The sequence below is a fragment of the Cyanistes caeruleus genome, chromosome 12, assembly GCF_971803275.1.
Source record: "Cyanistes caeruleus chromosome 12, bCyaCae1.hap1.1, whole genome shotgun sequence".
In the NCBI taxonomy this organism is placed as follows: domain Eukaryota; kingdom Metazoa; phylum Chordata; class Aves; order Passeriformes; family Paridae; genus Cyanistes; species Cyanistes caeruleus.
Window position 1 is genome coordinate 8889872 of NC_141712.1, and position 14415 is coordinate 8904286.

Below are 14415 nucleotides of genomic sequence, written 5' to 3' on the forward strand. Positions count from 1 at the left end.
GTGCTATTTCTGTAGCATTAGAGCCATGCAGACCACCACAGAGACATGCCTTTAATGCCAAGTCATTTTGGCCTGCTATGCCTCACATTCTTTCAAATGTGCTGCTCTTCAAACCAGTCTCTGCTTCCACAGTCCCCATGTCTTTCCTGCTGTTGGAGAATGTCTGTCAGCCTCTTTAGAGTATTTCTATGATTTTTTAGGAACCTGACATGCTCTTTGACCCAGCTTCCTCAACATGCTGCTGCTACTCTCTTGCCTCTCTTTTCTCTAGTCTTGTATTACAGAATTTGTAGTAATTGTATAGCCTGTGCCTTGTGTTATAATGTAAAACTCTGATGTGATCTTTAATAGATCACATTTAATAGAATTACCTCAATTGCAGGAGATTAAAATCTCAATAATGTAGGATTACTGCAATATTCCCTCATGCTGCCTTGCATGTGCCATAAGGGTTGCTCTTAAAGCAGGCATGAAGGTGGAGCAAGCTCTGTACTGCCTCTCCCTGGGTCAGCTCTAACATTAGGGCAGGGATGAAACATTTCCAATTTCTCCTAAAGGGCTACACAGCAGGATATATTGCACCAGCAGTTTGCAGTATGTGTTGAAAGGCTGCAGCATATGCTCTCTCCTCACTGCACTCACTCACCTCCACAAATTTAACTCCAGCAACTTTAACAGACGCTGAGCCTGAGATATTGCGACAGTGTATTGATACTCAGGAGGGAATTGCACTGGAGGCTTTCTTTCCTTGTTGCCTTATTCACAAAACACTGGAAACAACATGAATCTCACTGTTCAGGGTATTGCAGTTCGTGAATGGAAAGCTATTTTCATGCCTGTAAGAAGCTATGAAAAGTATTGTTCTAAAAAACCAGTCTACTGTAAAATTTAAGTAGTGCTATCTGAAACTGCTGATTTCACTATGGCCTCAAGTGGCATATTAACTTTTTAAAGACTATTCCTAATAAACAAAGATTCCTGTCTGCATTTACTTGCTTTGAATTTTATGGAAGCAGCAGTTTCTCACTACAATAAACCCAGATCAAAAAGTGTTTTCTTTTGAATTCAAATCGGCCAAATGGGCATCTCTATCTGAATTCATTCATGCAGCTGATCTCTGGTCTTCAGCATAGTTGGGAGTTTCATGTGGTAAATGGGATGTAACTATTTTACACTAAATTATATATTTGTATACAGTGTATGCGAAAGAGCCAGAGCCAGAGAAACATCCTCCAGTAAACTGTGGTTAATAAAAATTACTGTCCTTTCATGGAACTCCACTTTGACAAGGATCCTTTAAAGATTTCTAGTCCCAATGACATTACATATTTTTTTACCTAACTTATTGTACTATCAGCCAGTACTGTACTATTGTAAACATCCTTTCAGCATGTTTCTTTTACAAGAAGGACCACAAGATTATTTCAAAAGGATAATAATGATAGCAATTTTGTATAACATATGAATAACATAGGAGTTGCATGCACCATTTAAGAATACATTAATTTTTATCTATTTGTTGAAATACTGAATGAGAATTCCTATAAACATCACAATAGAAGATATTTTTTTTTGGTTGTAGTTACTATTTCCTACAAGCTCTTTTCCTCTTCATGCAACCTGAAAACAATTTCTAGAACAAAAATATTCTATGAATGTGGGTTTTTTTTCAAATTTGACTGATACTCAGTTTTCAATTTTTTTTTTCATTCATATCAGATTCTTCTGGTAACTTAGAAGCCAGGTTACTGTTATTAAACAATGCAAATCTTCATCAAGTCCTGTTGTTGAAAAAGATCATGGGCCCATTAATCCCAGCTGCTGAGTAGCCATAGTGCCAGGTGAAGTCAGTAGGAGGTAAAAGTGCTCAGCCTCTCCAGAAGCAGAGAATATTTTGCATGAAAATAGCTCTCTCATAATAAAGTGAAATGTTACAAGTACAGAAAGGATTATTCAAGATCTAATATAAAATATGAATCTATGGAGACTGTTTTCACACAACAATCTGATTTGCAGTGTGAAAGATAATACTTTCAGTGCAAGCCATATAAGGAACAGGGCAGATTCCCATTGCTCCTATATATTTATCTTTTTAGACATTTGTCATCCTTCTACAAGCTGAAGGTGTAATTCCTGTGTTTTAGCTTTATAGGTGATACTTAAGTACATATTCTGCCTGCTCTCAGTTGCTCCCTGGTCCTGGGCCTGTTGGACCAGTGGCAGTGTGGGGCATGCATTATATCAAGCATGCACTCGCAGCTCAGCCTCGCAGCCACCCAGGCTTTGTAGTCCTGGATAGGTCTCTACACCAAAATTGTGTTAACAGGCTGGGCAGAGTTTCGGAGGCAAAGAAAGTATATGAACCTATGGGCATAATATATTTGACTTTCGATTTACTTACTATTACTTACCATCATTATGCTATTTAATACCATTTATGCTATTTAAAAGCTTTCCTGGAATCTATTATCTAATAAAACTATTTTTAATACTTTGAACAGTAAAACTAGTACATAAGTAAAACTAATACATTAATCTTTTTTAATCAAGATTAAAAAAAGTCTACCAAAACATTTTCAACCACTGATTGTGTAATTGGACAATGTGTGTTAAGCAGCTGACTTTTTCCAGCTTACACATTGTGAACATTGGCAATCTTGAAAGGTTTTCAGTCCACCTCTCTCAAAACAAGTTTTTTTGAAGAGGAAATATATTGTATACAGGGAGAAACAATCTGAACTTGCTATGAAGCTGGTGACCCAGAGAACAATTGTTTGGCTTTCACTTTGTTTGGGGGCAGTGAAATTACATTGTTCTTTATCTGAGGTCTCTCTCATACCACAGTCAGGTTCCTGGCTCATGGGCTGCCCACCACATGCACAAGGCATCCTGCTTCTTCCTCAGGACTCTTCACAGCAGCATTTCCTTAGTAATGCCTATGGACAGTTGCTTTTTTCTGTAAATTCTGTGTGCCAAAAATCAGAAACAAATCCAATTTTTTCCTCCTCTCTACCTGTGGCAAAACCCAGTTCTGTCACTTGCTCAGATTGTAAAATGCAGTTTTATGGATTTACCTGTTCATTGAAACCGCTCAGTACTCCTGTGGTGGTGCAGGGCAGACGTGTAACATCCTCTAATACCCATTCACTCAGCACATGTAAACTAATGACGGAGTTTACAGAGATGTTTTAAAACAATGTGTTTGCTTTTCAAAATGTGTTGCATTCAGCAGTTTGGCCCAACTGTTAATGATTTGGGGTTGTGGAGAATAACCAAGTAACACATGGCAAATAATTTGTTTGCTTAAACTTAAGTCTGTCTTAGACCTGCATCTTAGTGCTTTCAGGATCTCTGTAACTGAGAAGGATTTTTTGGAACTTATTTAAGTGGAGGTTTATTATATTTGTACTGTAAATGAGCTGTTCTGGAGGAAACCCTTGGAGAATCTCCACCAGAGTAGGACAAAACAAATACAGCAGCAGCTGCAGCATCAGCATGCTCCTCACACTTTCAGCTAGCAGCTCAATGAAACATTTTGGCAAGGCAGAGGACCCAGTGGGTGCCAGATTGGCACTGGTACCTATTGTGTTTCCTTTGCCTTATAGGATTTGAAAAAAAATTGTTTATCTATTTTTATGATACTGCAGCTTGAAATAAGGTGAGAAAGGGGAAAATAATTAATTCATCTTTAGGGTCTCCTGCCTGTCATGGATTTTTGTCTTTATTCTTCTACTTTCTTCATCATGTTAATTAGGAAAAGTATTCAAACACCTCATGTTGAGGACAGTTCCTGGAACATGATGATACATTTTAAGGGAGACAATTTCCTTGACATTAACACCAGTTTCTTATATATATTGGTCTCTGTTTTCAAACTTAAGTGTTTGAGGGCATGCTGATCTCATGCAGTACAGCAGAGAACAGAGCTGCCTTATTTCCAGAACCAGAAGCAAACAGCTGTGCCACTGTGGTGTAATGCTCAGGCTAAGTGGGGGACCTGCTGAGGACAGAGCCTATCAATTCAAGAAAATTGGCAACATAATTGGCAATACATTATGTTTAACATTGTGTAATTACTAGAAAGGGGATGGAATGGAATTAACTCAGTGAACACTCTGTGCAGTGTCTTGGAGCGCCTTCTAGATCTATATATATGGGTTTTCTTTGTTGACAGTTTCAGCAGGAGATGTTCCATGTTGAATGTAGTTAGCTCTTGTTTAGGAACTAAATTTGTAATTAGAATTCCTCTCAGTATCTGTCTTCAGGAGGAGGAAAATATGGCTACCTAATGCAAAGCATGACTACCTGCTTTTTATGTAGTGTCTCACACGAGTATCCTCTGTAGAGGCTCTGCAGTCACCACCAGTTCACAATTAACTTGCAGTTCAAACCTATAGGCTTTGACCTGTAAGTCCCTAGATGTCATGGGGCTAGGCCAGCTGACACCATTTATGATATTCCTGCAGGTGTCATCAACAAGTCATCATTGTGCCACTTTTATTGCACTAATGTGCCATTCTCTTCAGTTCTGATCTGCACTGAGAAACAAGATGCTGAACTCCATGTCTTGTGTGGTGCTTCTGTGGGTGTGTTAGATGCATAAAGGAATATATGAGAATGCAGATTATGCACAGTAAAAACTGATAGCACACTCAGAATCAATACAAGCCCACAATAAATGTAATTAATAAGAGCTCTGGAGAACCTCAATATAAATAATTCTGGTTTTGACTGCAAGACTGAAACATTTGCTTGTGATAAATACAAAAAGATAGAAGTTGCCTTTGCAAAAGATATGAATGTGTTTAAAGTATCTAAACAGATGATTATATTTCACGTTATGAACATCTATACTTAGAAGTATGTTTCTGGAGAAAAAGAAATGCTAGGTGCCAGCACATTCCTGCCTGGATCAGAACTCCAAAAGATTTGAGCAACAGCTTATTTTTGACAGTTAAAATTGTGTTTCTTTAAGAAGATCAAATCAAGTTTTATATAGTACAGCAGTTTCAGAATTTTAAAAGTCTTTTCTACATGAAGAGTTTGACAGTCTTGTTTTGAAAAATGTATTTTAATAATTAATTCCTGTATTTTCTAAAAACAAAGACACTTGTTTGACTTCATACATCTCACTGAAGTCAGTGAATTTATGTATATAGAGTTAAACTGCTTACATCTTTATGCCATTGAAGATTTTGATGTTATTTATTGTTTAGCAGTTCCATGGTAAAATTGTCTTCTGAAAGCCAAGTGGATGAAATGCAGAAATATTTACAAAGGAGAGAGAAAATAATCCTAAATGAATGAGTACTTATTGGCCACTGAGAATTTTTTAGCAGTATTTAGAACAAGACAGTGATGGTAATTATTATTTGCTGTGCATTATTTTCTGGATTGTAAATTAATGCATAAGCTAAGTAGATCATTACCTCTGCTTTTGAATAATCATAGGTAAACTATGAAGAAAAAATATCACTGACGAAATAGTGTGCCTGTGCAATTATCTGCTCGCTTGTTGTTTACCATGTCTGACTATAAATGTTTTATTTTGCCCTGACCATGTTAGCTTGAGTAGAGAGGTCAGAACCATTAGCAGATTGGTCTTTCTCTCCTCCGTTTTATGGCCCATATACATTGTTATTTTCACTCCAATGACTTTTCTATTTCTCTTTCAGTATGGCTAATTTAAATAAACAAAGTTTGGGGTTTTCAACTTTGATTTCCCTTTTCTCTGTAGTTGTCTTTTCCCTGAGCTGTCTACTCTTCAGATGGTCGTTACCTCCTGTGTGCTTTCTTACTGATTTTCAATACTTATGTTAGTTTTTGTGACTTTTTCTATTGGGTAGAAGTGTTGTGTCTTAGGTCATGTCTATTAATTTTGGAATGAGAATGTTTCCCAACTCTCTATTTATTTTTCTCTTGTAGCAAGCGATAAATTTTCTTAAGCATCTGAATTCAACAAGAACACCCAGTTGTCATTCAACACTCTGTTATTAGCTGCTTTAATTCTTGAGAATCTGCATTTAGTTCCACATTTACATGCCTATGTTTTAGTCATTTGTCTTTTGCTGCAGCTACAATAAGATAGAAGATACTTTAACGCACAATTAATATTTATCCTGGCAAATGTGACTGAATTGCTCATCACTCTCATAACAGTGTTTGATCAAACTGCCAGTCATTCAGCTTATTAGTGTCAGTGTGTGTTACTGATTTTTATTGTTCTTCAAGCAGTCTCATTTCCAATTCACTTGCCAGTATCATTTTGTTTCTGTACTGCAGAAGCTTCTGAACTTTTCAGCATCCAGGGTCTTGTTCTGGCCAGCATTTTCTCTCACCACAGGACGCCCCAAGTTCTCCCACCCTTTCCAAATGAAGCAGTAGACAGTGTAACTCTGCTCCCTGTCCTGTTTCATAGGACACTGTTTTTCCACAAATGTTTACAGTGTACCCTCAGGAACTGGTAGCAAAGTGATTGTGCAAAGGTGAATATTTGTGCAGGAACCCTTCCCAGGAGACTGGTTATTCCTATTCTTGAAAGTACCATAGGAGTGTTTACATTCCATGCACAAAGGAGTCAGTAACTTAGAGAGAATTGTGTTTAACAGCAGCTTTGGAGTGCTTCTAACAGAGTAAGTATTAATGAAAGGCAAGAGGATGACAAAATAATGTGTTAGAGAAAAATCCAGATATGAATTTTGGAAAGGATTTAATGTAGAAACTGCGCAATTCTGGAGGAGTCCACAGAATCCAGTAAAATACAGTCTCCATCTTTATGGAGCCACAATGCAGAGACTGTAATACAGAAAGGAAAGGATACAAATGGGATGGAGTTAACTTCCCCATAGCAGCCCTCATAGTGCTGTATGTATAGAACATATGTATATGTATAGAATATATTATAGAATAATGCAGTGCCATCATATGAATTTGTATTTTCTGTTCTGGTCACTTCATCTCACAAGGAGTATAAAGGGGAAGAAAAGTAGTTCACAGAAATTATAGTAGACATAACCAAGTGATATTTTAGTTTTATAACCAGTCAGGCATAGGAAAAAAAACCCTTTGAATTTTGTATTTAGTGCAGAATCACAGATGCATATTAGCCCAAGGCCCTGTTTATGTGTCCAGTGCAAAAGAGCTTCATACACACTGGAAATATTAATAAATCAAATGAGAACAAATATGTGTGCTTGTGATTTTCTGCAAAATAACAGGTGCTGAGTGCATGTATTAAGGCACCTGTTTCATTTGGCTGTTATTTGTCCAGAGATGCTTATTCATGCTAAATTTAGCTAGGCTGTGGCAGAGCATGAGTTCACTCGGGAATGTGAATCTGTGAAATATGCTTTCACTGGAGCATGGTGAATAATTTAACTCACTAAATCTCTTTTTCAGCTTGCCATTTAACTGTGAATAGATTTCAATTTTGATTTATTTTGTTCTTCAAGTTATTCAACAAAAGGTTTATGCAAATACATTGCAGCCTAAGGACAGCTCATATATTACCCACAGTGATTACCCACTAGCTTCTGCTGCTGCTGATGGGACTGATTCAGTGCTCATTGAAGTCGTTGTAAAGGCTCCTATACACTTCAGTTACAAAATCCTGCAGATATTTTTTCCATTGACTTCAGTGAGGATGGGATGAAGTTGCTCTCAGCTGTTTTACTCATGCTCTGTGTCTGGTCAGATAGCTCATGTAAAGGGGTTTCTGCTGCTTGACAAGATGACTTGAAAATCCACAGAGAGTCCTTAAAGATTATAGTGAGACTGTTCCCTAAAAAGCTGTGCATTTCTTCATGGTATTTCATCTTTCTGAAAAAAACACATTTGGACACTCATACAGTACAAACATGTCTGCAAGAAGTGATTTAACAGCTACATAATACCTTTCTAAGTCATTACATATATGTTGTGTATTTACCAATTTACAATCAACTTAAACAACACCTACTATGAATTTATGCATTATATAAAAGGAACACTCTAATATGGAAAGATTTTTTATTAATTGCTATGTATAGCAATTAAGTAATTTATAACAATTATTGATAACATTGGTTTCTAGTATTTTGGAAAATACCTGGTTTCTTGTCAGCAGTGCAGAGAGTTTGGGTTTCATTTCTTATACTCCAAAATCTTATTGGGAAATGTATCTGAATAACAAATACAGGATAACAACTGTCTATTTTATGATTCAAGCAGCTAAAGAATTGATACATTTAAATTTAATTTCCTTTAATGTCTGATTTTTTTTCAAGAAGATGGAAATGTAAAGACAGTTATATCTAAAATAAAATCTCTTGAGATACTTTGGGTTTTTTCTCTGTGATTATGATTTAAAAGAACAATATGTTCATTTGGATTCTGTACCATCAATTCTAAGAAAGACCAAAAGAATAATTATGAATCTGATTTTATGATTACTAGGCCTTACTTAGTTGTTTATAAATTTAGAAAAAAATTATTTCATTGTTTAATTTTCAGTGATTAATCATAGAATAACCTGTAATGATAATGGTTGCTTAACCAAGTGAAAAATTTAAGTCACTTGGAAGTTTTTATGGCAGTCAGTTCTTTGAATTCCCTCTGGACATGACTGATGATGAAATATTTGCATATACTTCATTTATATGCATAAATATCATTTGAGTTATCAATATTATTTTGGTTTACAAAGTACATAATATCAACACTTTCTCCATATCCACCCATCATCTTGATGCACAGTATTTATTTTGATGATGAATCTTTAACCTCTCCTTCTTTTCCTAAAGGAAATTCTTGACTGAATATTTAGGGGAAGTCATAGAAGGACATAGTTTTTGCAGTGATTACTTAAGAGATTCATGTGGTTAAACCTCATCTTATTTATCTCAATCTGCTCTTTTAATATCACCAAAACTTCTTTCATCCCACTCATTTTTCAGTTTTTTTAATATAAACCTTTTGCTTGTTAGATATTTTGGTGGTGGTGTGAACCCATGGTAATCTCTTCCATCATGTTTCTTTTAATGCCATATGCTTGCACTGCTGGATTTTGGATTTCCTTAGATATTTGCAGAAACAGTAAACATAGATCTATTTTCTTTCTGATTTGTCTCATTGCTTGCACGTTTCAGGTTTCTATTTTCTTGTAACATTTAGCAGCCAACAGTTACTTCCCTCCTGGACTGTTCCAAGTACTCCGTGCCCATGTAGGTTCTTGAAAGTATCATTACAAACATATTGAGAAAAATAACCTTATTTCTTTTGTTTTGTGAATAAGCTTTTGAAATGCACCTGGCAAAGGAAAAACAGCAGGTGCCAAGTGATTTGAAGTGTCTGCACTACAATTTTCTATTAAACTAACTGGACAAAGAACTCATCCATGTACAATAACCAGCAGATGAGAGATGATTTTTTTAGGCTGTATTTTAAGGACTATAGTTAATTCAGTAGATGGCACTATTCCTCCTGAGTCACTGAGTTAATAAGCCAAATACGAGGTGGTTCTCCACTATGACAGATACCTTTTTTTTTTTCAGATGAGACTGAATAAAATTTTTGAATTTTTGTGTCCATTAAAAATTCCCATGACATTATTTGCAAGCTATTCCCCATTTTCATATGGGAAGCTTTTTGACAATATTTCAGTTTGATTATTTGATTTGAATGAACTTATAGTTGTGTTCCTCTGTATCTCAGCACTGCCTGCACTCTTTTTGGGTTCAAATGATTAATGTGGTAGTTCTACAAATCATGTAGGCCTGCAGAAGCTCTTGCTCCAAGAAATGCAGTAATCACTTTCATCCACCTACTACCTCAGATAGTTCATGGTGACATGAACATTCCTATGTGGATTGTGAAACTGGTCTGGATTGTAAGTAAGGAAGGAATCCACCTGCAAGTCATTTAGCCTGGGTACTTTTCGTGGTCTAGTTCTTATAGTGACCAAGAAGTGGTGTAAGGGAGAGGTGTCAAACAGGAGAAGATGATTAGATTAACTCTTCTAGTAACATGAACAGTGTATATCAGATTTAAGTGTTCATGGCGGCAAACACTAGTGCTGAATTCGTGATTTAAAACTTGGTACGGAAACTGTTCCAGTTCTGCAAATTCAGACCCTGGTTCAGCATGGGCTTCTGCTGTGTAACCAAAAGGGCTGCAGCTACATGAGGCCCTGATCTAGCACAGCTTCCCTCTGCTAATTTGTTTGATCCCTGTAAAGCAGGCATAAAACTCTATGTGACGTGTGAGTAAGAGTGTCAGGAACATTGTCATGTTATCAGGCCCAGACAGTTCATGGGCTGATCTGGTGTGAGCAACAACAGGACTGTGGCTTCTGGGAGTTTGAGAATGCCAGAGTTCAAAACTTGGTCAAAATAGCATTGATTAGGAGAATTAAATAATGAGAAGAAAAGTTTTATGTGCTCTGGATATCCTTCTGTCCTCAGAAATAAGAAGCACATACCCTCAGCACTTTCTTCAAAGAAGAACTTTTTATTTGATTGCATTTTTCCCACTAAAATCTGGGCATTTTTACCACACTTGTCTTGAAGATAAGTATTTTTATTTTTTTCCTTTAACAAGTGTGATTTAGATTATTCTGTGATTCTACTTTGTTTGGTGGACATAAGGATGACAGACATGGTGACAGTTTCATTGCAGGCATTCAAAGCTGCCAGAATAAATAGTGGCTCTCTCTCTTGAAAAAATATTATAAAATGAAAGATGAATAAAAGAAGAGGAAATAAAATAGTCCCAAAGACCCCGCCAGTGATTCCCCAAACATCTTCCATTTCACCAGCTGGGAAGCTGCTTTTTTTAAACATTAAAAACTCAAAGGATGGGGTTAAAAATTTGGTGAATTCTGTATATTCAAGTTCAAGTACTGGCACTGCTCACATTCATGGGCAGTTATTGCACTTTGTGCATTCTCTCCTTGGCCTAATAGTGGTGAGCTAAGAGTATCCATGAATATAACATATGTGTTCTCTGTACTGTAGTGCTGACTTCTTAAATCATGTGGAAACCAGCGTGTTTTAGAGTAAATATAATATAGGCAATCAAAACCATTTTTCTTCCTTTCAGTTAGAAATCATGTCTTCTAAAACAGTCCATGGTTATAAATAGAAAATTATTAAAGATAGTGGGCAGTTTGAAAGGTAAGAATGGAATTTATTGCTGTGTCTTGAAATGGCCTAATCTAGAATTAATTTTCTTTAATCACAGTAATAACATTTCACTTGCTTGTTTTGGAGATGTGGTGGGAACACAGCTGCATTCTCTGAGGAATGGGTTGTAGCAGCTTGTAGTTTCCTTCCTAATTTGCAGGGTTGGAGCTAATAGGCAGGTAGATATTTAGTGCAGCAGAACACTAGAGTATTTCGTACTGGAGTATAACTGAATACCAAGTGCTGTTACATAGCAGAGTAATTAGATGTACTTAATGCAGAGTGGGGGTGTATAAACACAAAGGTTTGTAGAGATGGCCTTTGGATACTTACATATTTTTAGTTTTTGTAATAATGACTTATGTCCTGAAATCACCTCCTTGAAACAAACATCAGCATTGATTAAAGGGAGAATGATCTGTGATTAAGACATAGTCAGGAGACCCGGGGAATCTGAGCACTATCCCCAGTTTGGTTTCTAATGTCAGGTAAATAACTTCATGGAGGTTGTGCCATGTTTTGGAGCTGAATCATGGCAATATTCAGAGCTCCTGTGCCTCATCCTCACAAAGTGAGTGTTTCTCTACCATGTTGTCACTACCATGATTTTACTCTATTCCTTTTACAAAATAGGAGAAATTCTATTTTATTTAGAAAGATTCTTTAAAATCCTTAACTTCTCTGATGTGTCTAGCTGTAATGGTATGAGTAATCTGTATGGTGTACAGTTGACACATAATTTTTTAAAAGTCAGAGTAGTGGTAGCTGATAGGAAATCTGTGACAAATAAGAGGATGATAGACTTTTTTTGCCCCAAAACAGCAGATTTTTAATTTAATTTAAGATATGTAATTAAATGCAAGCTTTTTTTTCTTGATTTTTTTGGTAGCTTGGTCATATCCTCCCATTATTGTGCTATCATCTAAAACAAGACCTTAAGAAGCAATATTGCATAGTTTTGATGTGTAAACAACCTGAGCTTGATTTGAAATAATGAACATATTAAAAAACCCAAACCAGCAACTATAAATAATTTCCTCTAGCTTTCTCAGTGATGTCTTGAGAGTTATATCACTCTCTTATTTTTTAAAAATTTAAAGTAAAATCAGAAAATTTCATGCAAAGATTTTATTTAAATAGGAAGGTCTTTTAAAATAAATGTCAGTTGCTACGAAATATTTAGAAAGCAGGAAATGTTTTTTCCCCTTACATGTATTTTTATATAACTGCATATAATGGAATGTTTTACACACTGAGCTATGAGTAACTGTGACCCCTGTATTTCAAAACTGGTGAAATAGAAACCTGGTAGTTACTATTGATTTGTGTTAATTGCTTAAAGTCCAAGCAATGATCCCCTATTGTTTTAGCTACTGCACATACAGTATTAAAAGTCTTTGCCATCTTTGCTCTGACTCCAGAATTAAGATTAATGCTTGTAACAGCATAATATATGATCAGCTTTGCATTTTCTCCACTTAAAAATACTGAATTATTAACATTGTGCTGGTTTTCTCTCACTGGGTGAAAAAAGGAAGAAGTCTGGCAATACATACATTTATTTTCTGTACAGAGCAATAATGATTCTCCTTGCATTATTCCAAATTCTCCCAAATTCTCCCAAATTCTGTCACTCAATAATATGCTGCTCTTGTCAGCCTAAAAGGGTCCCAGATGGACGCAGCACATCGGCTGCAGATGCATCCTTCCTTCATTTATATTGTTTAATAAGCTGATACTGTGTCTTCAGTCAGTACTTTCTGTCAGGTTCATGTGTGCTCTTTTTAAAGCAGTTCTAATTCCATAGATAAATCTTTGTTTGAGCTGTCAGAGTATTCATTGTGCAAGACCAACTTTGCAACATTCCCAAGGCAAAGCAATTAAAACTCTGCATTTCCCTTCGCCCTTCTGGCTCCTAATGGCTGTTTATATTTTCTGTGAGGGTGACGGAAGAATGAAGAGATAGATTTGCTCAATACAGAACAGTGGCATTAAATGATACTGACCTTCTTTAAAAATGCGTGTTTTGTTATGCTGAATGCTTTCTTATCCTTTTAAACCATGTTTGGTGTGGCAGCTTCTTCTGTCCTTGCAGATAAAAAGTGATTCTGTTCTAAAAAAGAGTTAGCAGCTTTTTTAGATCTGGTGAGAGAAAGAAACTTTCATTTGCAGTTGTGCTGGCCATGGGAGATTGTAATTGCTATGGCTTGTGGCAAATTTTTTTGCATCAGAATATATCCACATGGGTGATTCAGAGTTAATTTTAGCTGTTGGTGAGGCCCTGAAAGCTTTACACATTTTTTCTCTTTAGTGATGTCCAAGGTTCTCTTGTTTTACAGTTCCAGCGCTTCCTCTGTGAAATTGAGGCATGTGCATGTGACAGTCAGTTTTCATGAAGACAGATCACTGTCTGTGCAAGGTTAAACCTCAAGTCCATGAGTTTTGGCAGCCACATCACTCAGAAATGGCAAAAGACCATCACCTTTCAGTCCCTTGGCTGTCTATCTTGTCAAAAGCTTTTCTGGAACATTTTATGTCATTTAGAATGTCTTTATAATGAGTATGCACAAGTAATTTGGCCCATGTAAAAATGCTACAGGGACCACAAAGACTAGAAATTAGTTTGAAGCTAAAGCATACTTCACAATTTTCCTATAAAGAATACCCAGAATATCTAGAAATGAGGATAGGCTTGTAATTCATACATGCTGAGTATCCAGTGATCATATGCACTTGGACACAAACTGTAGATGCTTAGAACTTCTGCAAAGAATCTGTTAAATAAAAATAAACCTTGAAGAGTCCAAATTCTAATTTTCAGGCATTTAAAGCTGGAGATAGAATTTTAAAAGATCTTAACTCCAACTAGGGCACGTATATCAAGACCAGATTTTCAAATACACTCACCAGCACAGTTCCCATTGTGACACCTAAGACCCAAGTTTTAAAAGACTTTGCCCCTCAGCATGCTTAGGTATTTTTAAAATTTGTCTGCAACTGTCTAGATGTTATAGAACTTCTTTCTCTGAAGTATAAATATCTAAACCCAAGAATGGAGTGAAAGCTCGTAGAGAACTTTCCTCAGATTTTTTTGAGTGGGTGAAATTCAGTCTCCCATTCTTCTGTTATTCTCTCACTTACCTGAGGATACCTGCAACTACAGAGAAACTCATGAGTATTGGGATAAATTAGATTCAAGGAGATTGTGTAAGAATAATTATGCATTCCTCTATTTACAGACAAAATAGGAAGGTTC

The 14415-nt window shown here is 36.2% G+C and overlaps 1 long non-coding RNA gene across 1 annotated transcript in view; it reads left to right on the top strand.

Moving 5' to 3' along the window:
* LOC111934629 (uncharacterized) overlaps window positions 1-14415 on the top strand; it is a 207760-nt gene that overhangs the window by 39836 nt on the left and 153509 nt on the right. The gene's annotated exons all lie outside the window — the stretch shown is intronic.